At 35.4% G+C, this 16,711-nt stretch overlaps 2 long non-coding RNA genes across 2 annotated transcripts in view; both read left to right on the top strand.

Annotated features, from left to right (window-relative positions):
- Window positions 1-16,711, top strand: part of LOC140695986 (uncharacterized) — a 178,041-nt gene that overhangs the window by 77,320 nt on the left and 84,010 nt on the right. The window lies entirely within an intron of this gene.
- LOC140695820 (uncharacterized) lies at window positions 11,029-16,704 on the top strand. The gene is made up of 3 exons (XR_012071644.1): window positions 11,029-11,262; window positions 13,441-13,572; window positions 16,197-16,704. It is a non-coding gene; the product is annotated as an uncharacterized lncRNA (long non-coding RNA).

Below are 16,711 nucleotides of genomic sequence, written 5' to 3'. Positions count from 1 at the left end.
AGTTAATATAGTAAGACTAAAATAGGAAATAAAGATATACCGTGGGAAAGGGAAAAAAAAAATCTTTGCTAGCAGATGACATGATTTTCCCAAAGAATCCAGAACAACAGAAAGTCTTCTGGAACTAATAAGTGATCAGAGTAAATTTACAGGATACAGGGTGATTTTAAAAAGTCAGTTGCTTTCCTCTGTACCAGCAATAAACAATTAGGACTTTAAATTCAAAGCACAACATCATTTACATTAGCACCCAAGATAAAAAAAAGAAGTACTTAACTACAAATCTAACAAAATATGTATAAAGTCTATATGAGAAATACTACACAGCTGTGGTGAGGGGAGAGCTAAATAAATTGGGGAAATTGTCCTTGTTCACAATCAGAAGATTCACTGTTGTTAAGGTGCAAGTTCTTCCCAACTTGATTTATAGATTCAGTGTAGTTTGAACCAAATTTTGGGGGATATGGAAACACTAATTCTGAAGTTTACATGGAAAGGCAAAAGACCCACAATAGCCAACAGAATACTTAAGGGAAAAAAGAAGACTGATAACTACCTGATTTCAAGACATACTGTAAGGGTGGGAGGGTATAGCTCAATTGGTAGAGTGCATGCTTAGCATACAAGAGGTCCTGGGTTCAATCCCCAGTCCCTCCCCTAAAAATAAATAAATAAACCTAATCCCTACCCCTGCAAAAAAAAACTAAAAAAAGAAAAAAACTTTCCAGAAAGACATACTATAAAACTACACTTATCAAGACAGTGTGGTATTTGTGAAAGAGCAGACAAACAAATCGAACAGCATAGAGAGTCCAGAAACAGACCAACACAGATAGTCAACTACTTCCTGACAAAGGAGCAAAGGTGGCAGGGAAAAAGATGAGTCTTTCCAATAGGTGGTGTTGAAACAATTGGACCTCCACATGTGTGGAGGTGAATCTAGACACACGACAAGTTTTTAAAAAATTAACTCAAAATCATTGATAGACCTAAATGTCAAGTGCAAAACTGTCAAACTTCTAGATTACTTAGGACAAAATCTCAGTGACCTTGGATTTGGTAATGATTTTTATATATAACATCAGAAACATCGTCCATGAAAGAAGAAAAAAAATAAGTGGAACATCACTAAAATTAAAAACTGGCCTCTTCAAAAGACAATGGTAAGAGAATGAGAAGACAAGCCACCGACTGGGATAAAATGTTTGCAAAGCAAATATCTGACACAGACTTTATGAACTCAACACTAAGAAAACAAACAACCCAATTATTATGGTTTGTTACAAAGCAAATGCCAAATGATGCAGTGTTTGACTCGGAAATTCCACTTTTGTACCGTATAAAAATCATAGACATTCTTAAAGAAAATGTTACAAGATTTATAACAGCATTTTCGTTGTCATGGAATCCTGAAATCAACATAAATATGTACCAATGAAAAATAGAGGATGCCGTATCTGTACTTTGAAACGTTCTTGCTAAAATGGAACAAAAGATTCAGCAGCAACATGAATAAATTCTAAAGGCAAAATATTTACAATAACAAAAAACTGTTTCAGAATGAGCCTACTGTATGAGACATATCAAGTGTGTAAACAAGAAGAATAATTTTATAGATGTATATTTATTTAAATATTTACACATATAGTAGAACAAAAACCTGCATTGACAATTGAATAGCAAATTTAGAGAGTGGGTACCTCTGTGGAGGAGATTGGGACGTCAGAGATATTCACAAGTGATCTCAGCAGTAAATAAATTTTACTTCTCAAAACAAATGAAACAAGAATTGCAAAATAGGAGGCTAGAATGGAGTTGAGGGAGGTATACAAAATTTTTTAAGTTAACTCACAGTTACTTATTTCAATACTGTGATTATAAGTAGCAGTGAAAAAAATAGGGAAGTTCTCGGTGTATGGACATGTGAAAAATTTTAATGACTATCCATCAACCAAAAAAAAAAAAAAGCCAATTGTAGAGTGATACCTAATTTGTGATATAATCTTTACAGAAGAAAACACACATGTTATTTATATATTTATACTGTATATGCTTATAAACATACCAGATGCAAAAAATAAATAAATAAATAAATAAACATACCAGACGCATAATAGTGTTTCAGTAGTGTTTATCCTAGGGGAGGGAATAAGATTGTGTCAAGAAATCCTTTGTTTCATCTGAACTTTTTAATTGTTCTTCTTTTTTCCCATGGAGTGTATACCTTGGGTAAATAAAAATAAATGGTGTTTTATTTAAATAGGAAACACATTTGATTTTGTGAGAAAAAAATGAAGCAGAGAGAGATCTTAGTTAAGTAGCTTCAAAACAAGGCTTATGTGTCCCTGTTAAGATCTTCAGGCCTCAAATTTCATTTTATTTTATAAATAAGATGATAAATAAGCAATAAAAAGCTTTGAAGGTCTCAAAAATTCCTTCAAAGCAAACTGCTTCAGAAATGACTCCTTGCCCAAATCCAGACGGCCCTTCTCCGATAAGTTACTAAAAACCTGTAGCCCACAAAGCGGCTCGTTTCCAGGCACTGCTGTCTTCCTTTCTAGCCATTTCTGTTCAAACTTCTGTGTAGCTGAGGGCTCTTTTCTTGGCCTTCTGTCCCTATTCTATTCATTTTTCCTGGATCTCCTTAGAGAAACTGCTCCCACACATAAGTTGATGACACCTTAATCTCTTGTCTTCAAATATGTGGTGAGTAGCAGACTCATTTATATAACTACCTAGGAAAATTTTCCATTTAGAGGGTGCTCAGGTAGCTCCTTTTCCTTTAAATATCTGTATCCAAGTAATTCCGGTGTTACCTAATATTACGACCGCCCACTTAGTTTCCTAAGCGAGTGGTGATGTTCCTCGATGCTGGTCTCCATTCTTTGGTATTGAGTTTCTCATCCAGGCCTGTTGCTTATGCTTTCTCGCGAATGTGCCCACATTTCCCCCTTATGTCAGATTCTCAACATTTCTAACTTTCATTTCGCTATACTTTCCTCATTGCATTTCATAGACCAAGCCTTGTTCATTCTCCATATCACTGAAAGAGCTTTCTACAACACAAATCTGATCATGTGATTTATTACCCTTTAATTTTTAAATATCTCCTATAGTATTCAGAATTTTTAAAAGATAGTACCTCGACATTAAAAATCTATTTCTTACCTGACCCTCCAGCCTCATATTCAACCATTTCAGTGCTTTCTGCCTCCCAATGATAATTCCTGGCATGAAATAGCACAAAACACTTTTAAAAATTAAAAATGATTATCTCTAAAGAGGTAAAATTTACATAGCATAAGATTCAACCAGTGTAAGTGTCCAATTTGATAATTTTAGTAAAATTGTACCATCATCACCACAATCCAGTTTTTGAGTATGTCCATCACTTTGAAAAAAATTCTCTTGAGCACATTTGTAATTAGCTCCTAATTCTCCCCTAGCCTCAGGATGTTCAGATCTGCTTTCCAGTCTTTGTAAATAATACAATATAAACAATCTGCCTTTTCTTGACATTTTATATAATTGGAATCATACAATATATAATATTTTGCATCTAGCATATTTTGATGCTCATACATATTTAGCATTTATTACCCAGTGTTTCCTCCTTTTTATTGCTGAAGAGTATCCTGTCGTATATCATACGACAGTTGGTTTATGCATTCACCCACCAGCTGATAGGCATTTGGATTGTTTCCAGATTTGGGCTATCATGAATGATGCTGCTGAGAATATTTACATACAAGTCTTGTGTGGACAGATGTTTTCACTTCTCTTGGATAGAATCCTAGGAGTGGAATTGCTGGATCATATGGTAGCTTTATGTTTAACTTTTTGAGTAACTGACAAAATGTTTTCCAAAGTAACTAAACAGTCTTATTTTTCTCCCTGCAATGTATAAAGGCTCTGGTTTCTTTACATTCGTGCCAGTACTTGGTATGGACCGTCTTTTGATTACATTCTATTATCACATTGTGGTTTAATTTGTATTTCCCTACTGAAAAATAATATAGAGCACTTTTCTTCATATGCTTATCAGCTATTTACATGTGTTCTTTGGTGAAATGCCTGTTCATGTCTTTTGTCCATTTTCTATTTTGAGTTGTTTGTCTTATTCTTTAAATATTTTGATATATTATTTGCAAACATGATCATCTAGCCTGTGGACTGTAGTTTCAGGTTAAATGGTATATTTTGAAATAAAATGTTTATAATTCTAGGAAAGTCCAAGTTTCCATTTTTGAAATGAGTAATGCTCTAGTAGTTCTGTAAGAGAATTCTTTGCCTAACTCAGGGTAATGAAGACTTTCACCTATTAGCTGTTGTTGTTCAGAAGTTTTATAGTTTTAGCTCTTATATTCATGTTTATGATCTATTTTGGGTACATTTTGTGTGTGTGGTATGAATAAAGAGCATGAGCTTGTTATTCTTGTTTTAATTTGGCTGTTCAGTTGTCTTGGAACTACTTAGTGAAAGGACTATCCTTTATCTATGAAATATCTTGGTATTTTTGTTGAAAACCAAATGACCAAAAATGTAAGGTTTAATTTCTGAACTATCAGGTTTTTTTTTCATTTATCTTTATGCCTGTCCTTATGCTATTCCATAATGCCTTGACCACTGTAATTTTAAAGCGAGTTTTGAAATCAGATATTTTTAAGTCCTCCAACTTTGTTCTTTTTTTCAAAGTTGGAGAAACTTTAACGGTCATACTTTGCCAGGGGGACGAGGAGGATGTTCAGCGATATAATCACTGGAGCTAATAGTTTGGCATAAAATCTAGCAATTGTGAGACACTTATCCCTGAGAAGTGAAAACTTGCTATCATGCAGAACCTTAAACACATGTTCAGAGCCGTTTTATTTGTAATAGCCTTAAACTGGTAGTTACTCATCTGTCCCTCAGTGGCGAAACAAACTGTGGTGTATCCACATCACGGAACACTACTCAGCAATACAAGAGTGTGAACTATTGATAACATGCAACGACTTGGATGAACATAGAAGAAATAGAGTAAAAAATGTTAGTCTCAAAGGTATATATACTGTATTTGTCAAATAGCATAAGTATATAAATGGATACTGATGAGTAATTGCCAAGTGATGAGGACAGGGGGGTTGCGTGGTTGTAAAAGAGTAGCGTGAATTATGGTGATGGTACAGTTATGTATCTTATTAGTGATTGTAATTATGCAAAACCCAATGTGATAAAATTGCATAGAGCTACACACACACAGAAAGATGAGTACATATAATAATTTCAAGAGATAAAGCTGAAAAAAATGTGAAAAAGAACAAAGTTCGGGGTTTCCTGAGAATGTACTTCTGAAAAATAATGTTAAAGAAAAATAATAAATATGGCTTATTAAAACCTTTTAAAAAGTAACACAAGAAAGTTGTAGAAAATTAAGAAAACAAACTCCCCAAAGATACAGAAAGTATCATAAATTCTCACATAAAGGATAGCTGCTCTTAATATCTGGTGTACACATTTTTCTTTCTTTTCATGAATGTAATAAATACTGTTTTGTAATATGCTTTTAAAAATATTACATTGTGAGCATTTTACCATATCATTAAATAGACTTCCACAATGTCCTTTAAAATGTTTATATAAAAGGAAAATATGTGGAAACGTCATAACTTCTAAATAAATTATTGTTGGACATTTAATTATGTTTCTATTTTTAATATGACAAGCAGAGGTGTAATAAACATACAGAATTTTCTTTACGTAAACCCATATTATTTATTAGGATACACTTCTAGACATAGAAATTCTGGGTAAACACTTGGGCATATTTCTAATGTTTTTTGGAAATATCTTGCAAAATTGCTCTCAAGTCATTGTACCAATTTATAGTCCCACCAGGAATATATAAATTGTCGCACATACATACTCATATATTCAAAAACACTGGACATTATTAGTGTTAAGACATATAATTTTGATAAATGTTATATTCTACATATACACAATGATACATAGATATTTATTTCATTACCTTAATAGGCAAAATGAATCTCACTACTGTCTTACTTTGAATTGTCATTTTTTCACATGCTTATTGGCCATTTGCATTTTCCTTTGGTGATTTGCCCACTAGTTCATTTACTTATTTTCTGTTAGAAGATTTAACATTGTCTCTAAACAGCTTTTGTTCTAATCAGTTTACAATGATACCCTATTTTCAGATTTTGAAGAGATTGACATCATTTTTAACTGATACAGGTGTAGGACATATGCTTTTTCAAAGTATGGAATTCTGTGAAATTCCTCTCTTGCACTTATCTTTGGCCAATGTTCAACAAACTGAACACTATGTACTGAATTTTACCAATTTGGAAAGTGCTAAGGGGAGCCAATATCATTCTCTTCCTATTAGAACCAAAAAAGTTAATGGAATACTGTGATTTTTCTGTAATATCTTCAGTAGTCAATATGTAGAAATGATTTTACTATTTATTTATAAAGTAGTTATTTTATTGTGTTTACTTTATGGTCAGTAGGTGTGATATTAACCCTATTCCCCAAGTTCTCTCCCAGGCATAAAATAATACCTCAAGTTATGCCACAAAGAAATGGAAGAAAAGCAAACTGCTTCTGGCTTGTGTGGCTACTTTTCAGTGTGAGCAGTTAGTATATCCACAAATTAGAATTTTTTTTCTACTTCTGCAATTTACAGACTCCGTCCAAAACTCTTTTAACATCTCAGTGATATGGCTTAACTGTCTGTGAAATGTGTGTTGTAGAGATACTGAATGATTTGAAGCTTAATTAATGTTTTAAATGTCCTTTGAAATCTTGAATTAAAAGGACATTAATATTGCAAAATCCATGAAATGGTAATTGGATTATTTTATTTCGAATTTGTTGAGCATTTTGGATATAGAAACCAAAAATAAATAGATAAAGACCAAAAGTCAATTTTTGGAAGCTTGGTTACATTTTTCATCCACATGTAATTGGTAGCAAATATATTAAACTTCAAAAAAAAGAGACAAAGGCAAGGTCATGTCTTAGAACATGGTTTGTATCTCCAATTCATTTCTAACTTGAAAATGTCATGTTTTATCAACACAGTTTTGAGAATTCAGCTAACATACCCCGTTTGCTCTAAAGCTCTTTCATTGTTATCTTGTGGGTTTTCCTTGTGGTCATTATGTAAGAAGTCATCTTAAGATAATGACTCTTACAGGCTTTGACTTTAGTTTCCTGGTATAAATTTATCAGAAGGTATCTGCTTGTGTGTGTGTGTGTGAGAAAGGAGCAGAGGGGTGCTATGGAGAAAGGGTGTGGTCTTTCTTTATTGAAGTGTCAGAAGAATTTATTAGAGACTTACATGAGACATCTCCATCACCATTGTAATTTTTGAACTATATTTTCAATGTACACTTTTTTCTTTGACTTGGCCCTCTTTTCAGCCCCTACAAATGTTTTGTTGCCTTCTAAGTTACAATACTATTCTTTTGGTTTCTGTACATCTAAGTTGGACTAATAGGAATATTTTAATATTTTATTAGCTAAGAGACCTATTCTAAAACTAAGGTGCATTCTCCTATCAGAAAAGCTTGAATCCTTTTGATAAGTGATGTAACTTTTACTTAATTCTGTTTCACTTTGACATACTGCAGGTTGACAGGAATCATAGATCTTTTCTATACATTAAAACATTTAAATCCATGAGACCTTCCTATATAAAGACTATGTCAAGAATGCACATCTGATTACATTATTCTCTTGTGCTGGTCTTCTATGGCTTAGTTCTGTGACACATGAAGTTGATCACATGACTATACAGTTCTCTATGATCAGATCACAGTGCCTGCCTCTTTCAGTCTCTTTTTTCCCCAACCTTCTCAGTTCTAGCTTTGCTAGAGACCCCCCACCTCAGTACCAGTTCTTAGGAAACCCTGGTTTCTTTTTACTCCGGGGATTTGCACAGTTTTCTGTGAAACAAGACTATCTCCAATTCCAATTCTATCTTTCAAAGGCTAATGCCACCCAGCTTGTAGACTGCGTTCCCTGGAATGCCATCTTCTAAACCTAGTTTAGTGTATTGCACCCTTATAATAATTTAATGAATGTATACACTTAACAAATTAAGTTATGATTGTATAACTTAGTGCCATATGAGACATGGAACCAACCAGTTTGGCTCATCATTTCAACCCCCATTGTCCTGCCCAGTGCCTGGCACATAGGAGACCCCCGATAAGTATCTATTGACCCCATTGATGTTGTATGTTTCAGATATAAGTGCATGTTAGACATACAGCAGGAGAAAAGTTTAGAGATAGTCTACTGTCATTTACAACCTATTATCTAACTTCTGCTTGCCTGTCTGTACAGATAGGGCCCTCTTGCATCATCAGCAGCTCATTTTATTTTCAGACAGCACAGACTGTTACAATGCCAATTATTTTTCAATCAAAATTTTCTCTTTAATATTACTCTTCTAAAGATAGGGCATATTAGATGATTAGCACTTGATTATGTTTCATTGCTCATGGTCATATATATCCAAGGTGTATTGAGAGCAGTCATCAGTTTTAAATATAACTTGTTCTACCCTGATTAGAGGGAGCTTTTAAACCATGGCTTCCATGACTTTCTTCCATAGCATCCATTATATACAATAATGATAATGGCTAATACTTACTGAGAATCTCTTCTTTGTTCTAGGTGTTGTAAGTATAGTAACTAATTTACAACAATAACTCTGCAAGGTACTTTAGTACTGTCTTAACTATACATCACAAAACATATACACAAAATTATTTACTTTTTAGTAGGTTTGTGAAAGTTCTAATTAATAATGCTGTTGCCTATTAGTAATTTAATAAGAATTAGATTAAGTACCAAAGATAGTTGAGTATTTTGGCAAGTACAGAATAATCTGAGGGAAGACGGGAATTCCTGGCCAACACAGGACTGGGAGCAGTGCTGCTGGGAGCAGGGGATGCAATTATGTCTCAGATACAGAAGGGCTTCCAGATGGAGGATGAGGGAACCAGAAATGAGAGATGGATAACACAGGAAAACAAACATCCCTTCTTCATGAGTCTAGAACCATTTCATCTGCCCTCACAATTTAGTTTTAATTACAAGTTAATTTCAAGCCCGAATGTGTCAAGATGTGACCTTCAACAGATCCAGAGTCAGCATTTCCCTTGATTTCAGAGATGATTCTCACTCACTAGGAAGGTTTTCATAGAGCAGATATTTTGGTTTCTCACTTGTCAAAAGAGAACTGGGTTTTCTATTTACTGTGTAACTTATGTAAGTAAGCGTCAGCATTAAAAACTAACTGGAAATTTCATTGTCTTCTCCAGAATTCACACTGTTTTCAAAAACAGAGTTCAATTTAAGGTGCAAATTATAATGTGTGTTTTGAACTATAACCAAATCATAATGTATTGAGGTTTTAAACAATGAAATAAGTGACTGTTACTTGTTCACATGATAACATTGAAAATAAATTTAATCCTTATTTCTCTGGAAAGGAGATAAAAAATGTTCTTCAATGTAATATTGATGTTAAAATTCTCCTACCTAAATATTAGGGACTCTCACAGAGAATTGTGCACCATTATAAATAATTTACTGCTGGCAATCTCCCAATATGCATGTTGCTTTCTTTGGCAGGTACTGAATGTTTTGAGGAATAGAGTTTGTGTATTATTTTTGTCATGCTGAGCCATTCTGTTCTTTTCCTCAGCAAAACTAAGTTCAACAAACATAGCAACTGAGAACTTCTGAGAGAGATTTTTTTTGTAATACCAACTGCAAACCTTTTCAGATGATCATATATTTATTTTTGCTCCCCAATTAAATGTCTTAATAAGCAAGTAAAATATTTCCATATTCTATGGTATATAGTATCAGTAAATCATACGTGTTCTTTTTATTCCTGCATTTATGGACTAGTTCATGCCAAGTCTTATGCTGGGTTTCCCAACCTGCAGGCCACAGATGGGTTCCAAATGGCTCATGACTGCTTAAATTACATGAAAATTTTTGTGTGAATGTACTTACAAATATAATTTCTATTGTTTTCCTTTTTCCTGGGAAAGGATTCCTAGAGTTTGTCAGCTTAGCAGAGGGCATTTTATAAGAAACAAGAAATTAAGAATCAGTGCTTCTCAAGAGGTTTTTAGGGCAATGAAATTGTTCTGTATGAGACAATAGTGGTGGCTACAGGTCATTATGCATTTGTCAAAACCCATAGAATATACGACATCAAGAGTGAACCCTAATGTAAACTGTGGACACTGGTTGATAATAATGTTCCATGTTGGTTCATCAGTTGTACCAATTATGCCACACTGATGGGGGATGTTGAGGCTAGGGGAGTATATATGTGGGGTGGGAGGGCCATGTGTGAACTCTCTGTATTTTCTGCTCAGTTCTGCTGTGAACCTGAAACTTCTCTAAAAAAAAAATAAACTCTGTTAATAAAAAAAGAAAGAATCAATGCTTCTGTCTGCAATCAGCATTAACTTTCAGACGGCTAATAATAAGAGTTGACATTTATTGGGCACTTAATTTGTACTAAGTATTGGTTTAAGTTCTCTATGCATAATAACATTTAATAGTCTCAACTGTCTAGGAAAGTAGGCTCTAATTTTATTTCCACTTTATAGATGAGAGAATTGAGTCATAGAGGCTTAGTAATGTGCCAGGTACCACTCAGCTAGTAAATGACAGAGCAAGGATTTGAACCTGGGCCACTAGTTTCCATTGCTATAAGGTATAAGAGTAAATGAATTTCACTAAAAATGTATATGGTTAAGTTCTGTGGATCAGACATTTCTTTAATTATTTTATACATGTTATTTTATGTGATCACCACAGTAACATTATGGATTCAATATAGTTTATTGTCTACATTTTATAATCGAGAAGACTAAAGTTTGAATAGTTTAATATATGAATGAAATAATGTCTATGCCATGGACATCTACAGATTGTCCAGTGAATGAAAATTTCCCATTTTTTTCTCTTCCTGAAGGCATTATATGTAAAAGAGACACAAAGATTTGAAAAAAGAAAACATGTTCTCTGACTACAGTGTTTCTGTACCACATAAAAAGCTTAGGAAAGCAATGAAGTTGAAGTAGAGATACAACCCCAACATTAGCATTCCTATTCAGAAAATATTCTCATGGAAAAAATCAGTATGGATAACCAGAAAGGGAAATTTTGGATGCCTACTTTCATTTAGGTCCATAACCAGCTGTAATTTTTCTCCAGGTAAGAAACAGGTCAGTTCCATTTCACTTGCTCTTCTGCTGGATACCTATGTTATGGGTACCAAGATTCTTTCAAAGATTTTTTATCCTTAGAGCTATCTCCTTGAATTTATTGACTTCATTTCACTTTGCATGAAAACGATTCAGCTTGGTTGCATCCACTTAAAGCCAACTTTCTTTTAAAGTACTGTGGAATTCCTGAACAGTTTAGATGTTTGCCAGACTCACAAGTCTTAAAGAAAATCTGCGGTTGACAGCCTTGCCTGTGCTCATCATTTGCTGTCCTCTACTTTCCAGCTCTTCCCCTTAGCTGAATCCTGATCTTCTCCCAGAGGCCACCTCTGCCCCCTGGGCTGGGGGAGGCTGTCTGCTCCAGGCTTTCAGGTGCTGTTTCTGTGAGAACTTCACTGCCGTCCTCTAGTCACCCACCAGCGTCCACATCTCCCATCTGCCCGTTCTCTCCAAATCTCTCTTTCCAGCTCTTTACACTTTCTCCCTTATATGTCTGTATTTTATTTTGTTTTCTTCAGCCTGTCACCATTTTTACTTTCTGGTTTTATAATCTCTGCTGGCAACCTATCTAAACATGGATTTAAATTGCATTGTTCACAATATTCACATCAGTCACCTCCCAGCATCTCTCTAAAACCTGGCAATGGACTATGAAAGCATTGTAATGTAGTAGAAGGAACACAGGCATTAGAAATGGACCGGGCTGTGTATTTCCTAGCTGGGCGGCTTTATTCAGTTGGTGCATTGAAGTCTACTATTATGTCTGCTAATAGAAATAATACATGTTTCTCCAAAAGTTATTTTGAAATTGTACATGTGATTTTGTTAACTATAGCTAGCAAGGCAAATTATAAAACTAACTAAAAGAGGGCTGTTCTCAGATTAATGATGATAATGGTAAAGGCAAAGATTATGAATAATCCAATTCTCCAGAGCTGAGGCCTATTTAAAACAATTTAAAAATTGCAATATTATAAAAGTACCAATTCTTAGTTCTTAGTTTATTCAATACATTTTGTTCAGTATCTTCTATATGCAAAACTCCATGTTTGTAACTATATTGGGTTCAAAATTTTGTAAGAATAATGTGTCAGGATTTTGGTTTAAATCCTTAAAATATTTATAATTATCTCTACTGACATATCTATAAATGTTATTTTTATGAAGATGACTCAACTTATACTTTCTAAAAATTTAAATGAAAATCATAGCAATTCCAGTCCATTTCTCACACCCATCTTGCCTCAGTTCAGCAGTAAGATTCATTCATTCATGACACAGTGTGCTAAAGGAAGTCAGTAAATAGGCTAAGCTCAAGAAATTTCTAAACTAGTAGAGGAAATATATATTCTTTCACGATCATATCGAAGATAGAATGCCCTCCCCTATCTTCTCTTTGCTCTAATTTTGATTCAGTTTCTTTACTGTACTTATTTATTCCCTACCAAATGTATATATTTTCTACCTATCCCATTAAAATGTGAGTCCCTTGAGAATAGGATATTGTGTCTCTTGTTCACTACTGAATCCCCAGAATTTACACTTAGTAATCAACAGTTAGTAGCCACCCCTTGCAGAATTAAGGCACACTAATGAATTTGTGTGATTATCTGATCTTTCTGTCTCACTCTCTGTCTCTCTGTGCTTCAAACTCCATGAGGACAAGGGTCGTGTGTATTTGGCTCATCACTGCCCCAGAGTGACCTCCAAAATACTTGGTATATTGTATATGACCAATAAATAGGACAAACCATTATCAAATAAAGAGGAAATCAGATACTGTCTGTTCATTTCTTTTGAAAAATCTATGATATAAATTTAGCTTTCCAGAGTAACTTATATTAGCCTAGTTAAAACCTCATGGCTGTAATCCTTTATTGGGGGTGTGCTCTTAATGTGCATATGTCTTATTTTTCCATCTAGATTACACTGTTATTATATTCTTTATTGGAGCCAAAAGCTTATTGCTTATAGAGGTCTACATTAATAAATATTTAGACCAGGCACACATTTTATTTCCTCTCTATTTGGCCGTGTCCTCTGTGGGTCATTGTCCTGTTTTATCTTGCTTAGGACTTTGCATAGCTTTCTTCATGTTATACTGTTACTTGTTTATTTTGGAATGTAAGTGGATATATTTATTTCTAACTTTCCTTTTTCTCAAAAGTTCTTTACTCCAGCTTACAAGAAATAAGACAACATTTTAAAAAATTAAGAATGAAGAGACAAAGTGAAAACAAATGGATACAGGAATAGAATCAGTACACAAATACACACTATGAATTACCAAGTATATCCAGTAAGAGTGAGCAGTGAATTTGCCTCCTAGTGGAAATTACTACAAACACAGCAAAATGGTCTTTCATGTTACTTACTAATTCATGTGATAGAAATGAACAGATTATTTCTAAGGAGTCACACTATGGCTCATAATAAGACTAGGAAGAGTTTTTCCCTGTTGTCCTCAGGAAGAACATCCAATTTTAATCAATGAGCAACATCCCCAACAACAGTCTTCCTGTTGGCAATTATCCCTGTCTTATCCCTCACGCCCCACAGCACAGTTACATGACGGCGGTTCCTCCAGGGACCAGAGCTTGGTGGTCCAGCCCGTGTCTTTCTGCTGACTGGGTTTAATCTGAGAAATTCAGGCTATGTTCCTTTAGGAAACCCTGTGCTTTTGAGGAACAGTTAAGTAATAGTTTCCAGAATTACTTCCTTGCCTCTGCTTGGAGTGTTGTTACATTCGTATAATCAGACAAACTTTTGTAATTTGGGGGAAACCAGGTCTCTGGGGCAGACCTGGTTTCCCTAGACATTCAATCTGTACTTTGAAATGTACTGTGCATTTTCATCTCTGAAGGGATCGTTCCAGGAAACCCCAGGACACAGCCAGAAACAAACAAGGAAACAAACAAAAGAAAAAAACAAACAACCGCCCCCCCAAACTTAAAACTAAAAAGAGACCAGTAATCCAGGATTCACAAAGATGGGTGAAATCTGATCAAATGTCCTAGTAGAGATTGTGTGAGTGAATCTGAATGTGGCCTCGGACAACGTTGCATGGAGTTCTTACTACCGAGCAAACAAAGTATTAATTTTTGCTCCTTGAAGACAATTTACGGCTGAGGCAGGAGTCTGCGGAGCAACCAGGCAGGAGACAAAGCACAGGAATGTGGGATTTGGCCCCCGGCACATGAGCAGTCATATCCTTCTGAGAGAGTGCAGTTTGTCTTTATTGCCTCCGGTAGCTCCCTCTGTTTAAAGGTAATATGACTCCCGTTTTGGTGATCCCCTTTAAGGAATGGGATATCAAGTATGTGTACAAGGAAATATTTCAAGAAAGTGACAAGAGCAAATAAAATTTAAAAAAAATGATTAAAAAAATAGAAGCATCCCCAAACCCAGAAACCTGTGAAGCGTATGTGGTAGTATCTTTCTGGAAAAATCCCCAGTTCTTCGTCATTCCAGCACTGCAGTGGGAATCAAAGCCCGTAACCATACACAGAGCTCAGATCCTAGTGGCCATGGAACTCCCTTGACTTGATGTTATACTGGGTAGTGTGTTGGTTCTCCCTTAAAGAATCCCCTGAAAACTGGGGAGGAGCAGGAAGCAAGTTGTCCTTCCAGACCTGCTTTGCAGAGCGGCCACTCTGGCGCCCTCAGAAGACAGCAGCTGTGGCATGTTCGAGGCTCACATGGCATTCATCTGAGGTCTACTCTCACAGATACTCTGGAATAAGTAGGATTGCTCCTGCCAGCCACCCTGACCCCCTTCCCTGTCTTCCTGCCCAGCTGGAATACCCACCTTTCCTCTCCAGACACCCACCCACCAGCACACACCCACTTTCAAGACCATAAGAATTCCCAAAGGTAGTGGAGCTAGGTTACACTTTCCATTAATCTGAAAAGGTGGGGCATTCAAACATGTGGGTCTTATCTATACCCTAATCGTAAATCTAGACATTTGTTATTAAAGTTACACTGGAAAATGTAAATTCACAGAGAACAAGTGTTTCAGGGCCATCCTGCAGAGACAGAAAAGGAGAGATGGAAAATAAACCTTTTCATGGTTTTAATTCATTTTATTCCTCTGGTTCACCAAATGTAATCATATTGGTAGAAAAGTGTCAGTGCAGGTCAACAACTCATATTTCCCAATTTTTACACGTGTGTCTAGACAAACAGCATTGTGCTAACTGGGAACCATATTTTTGTTATTTTTTTAATGCTCCTTTGTGCCATAATACTCAACGTACTGCTTCATACCTCAGAGTGAAGTAAGGGTTTACAGAAACTAAAAACAGTTTTCCATCTTTGAAAATAAATAAGTCTAGAAACTTGCTAAAAATTTATGGAATTCATTGGCACTCAATAAATATGAACGTCATTTATTTTATATGATGTTATTAATGATAATAAAAACCTACATTTTGCAGAATGCTCTGTAATCTAAAATGTGCTTTCATATTTCTTCAGTTCCTTATTTGTTCATCAGTTTTTTTTTTATTCCTGAGGAGAGGAAAGCATCTATTTTTAATTATACCCTTTGATGAAATAATGTACAAACATTTCTACTTTCAGTTACACAAGGATAGAAGGACTCACTTCTGTTTTCCCAGGAGTCCCACTACATTTTCAGTTCTTTGCACATCAGGCTAAATGGCAACTGGCCCTTTGTTTAGAGAATCTTCATTCTCAGCTGTTGGCGCTGCCATCCTTTCAGCTGCTCTTAGCCTCTAGAGCCCGCACATGATAAATAATACAATCTGCTGGAAGCCTCTAACAGCTTTAAATGTTGCTGCTAATGCGCCTGTGGCATTTTAGACCAGACTTTTAAAACTTCCCTAAAATCTAGAAATTACAAAACATTTGTGGGTTTAAAAGGGCATAAATTAATGAACGGCTTGATTTTTCTTTTAGGTGAGATGTTTCCAGCTCAGTCGCTGAGTACTTATTGCTGTCTGAGATCCAAACGGCCGTGGCAGTTAATCACCTATTATAAAGGGCCAAACTCTTTACCATATCTGCAGTAAGACTGATCTACTGAATTGAACTACTAGTTTGGGAGCCAATGTATCCGAGCTGAAAACCCCAAATGTGTCAGCTCTTACTGTGTTCTGGAAAGAGATGAGCCTTTTGTTGTGTATTCACATCTACAAGGGCTGCCTCCTCAGTCTTTCAGATCCTGTTCCCCGAGGCAGGTTCCTGGTAGGTAGGAGGGAAGACATTAAGGCTTCCGTAGCATTTCAGAAGTGAGGCACAGATAGGAGAGAAGATAATGAAAACAAGGTGCGCCCTATATTTTCATCTCAGGTTATTCTCTGAGAAAGTCCTAATAGGCAAGGAGGGAAGTTTACTATGACTGGGGATGAATACTGTTTTAAGAATGCTTTCAAGCCTCAGAAATAAAGCCAGTTTCCCCCTAAGAGCCAAAG

Source organism: Vicugna pacos, chromosome 4 (assembly GCF_048564905.1).
Source record: "Vicugna pacos chromosome 4, VicPac4, whole genome shotgun sequence".
Classification (NCBI taxonomy): Eukaryota; Metazoa; Chordata; class Mammalia; order Artiodactyla; family Camelidae; genus Vicugna; species Vicugna pacos.
The sequence above is the reverse complement of the archived record's forward strand: the minus strand, read 5'-3'. Positions and strand labels throughout refer to the sequence as shown.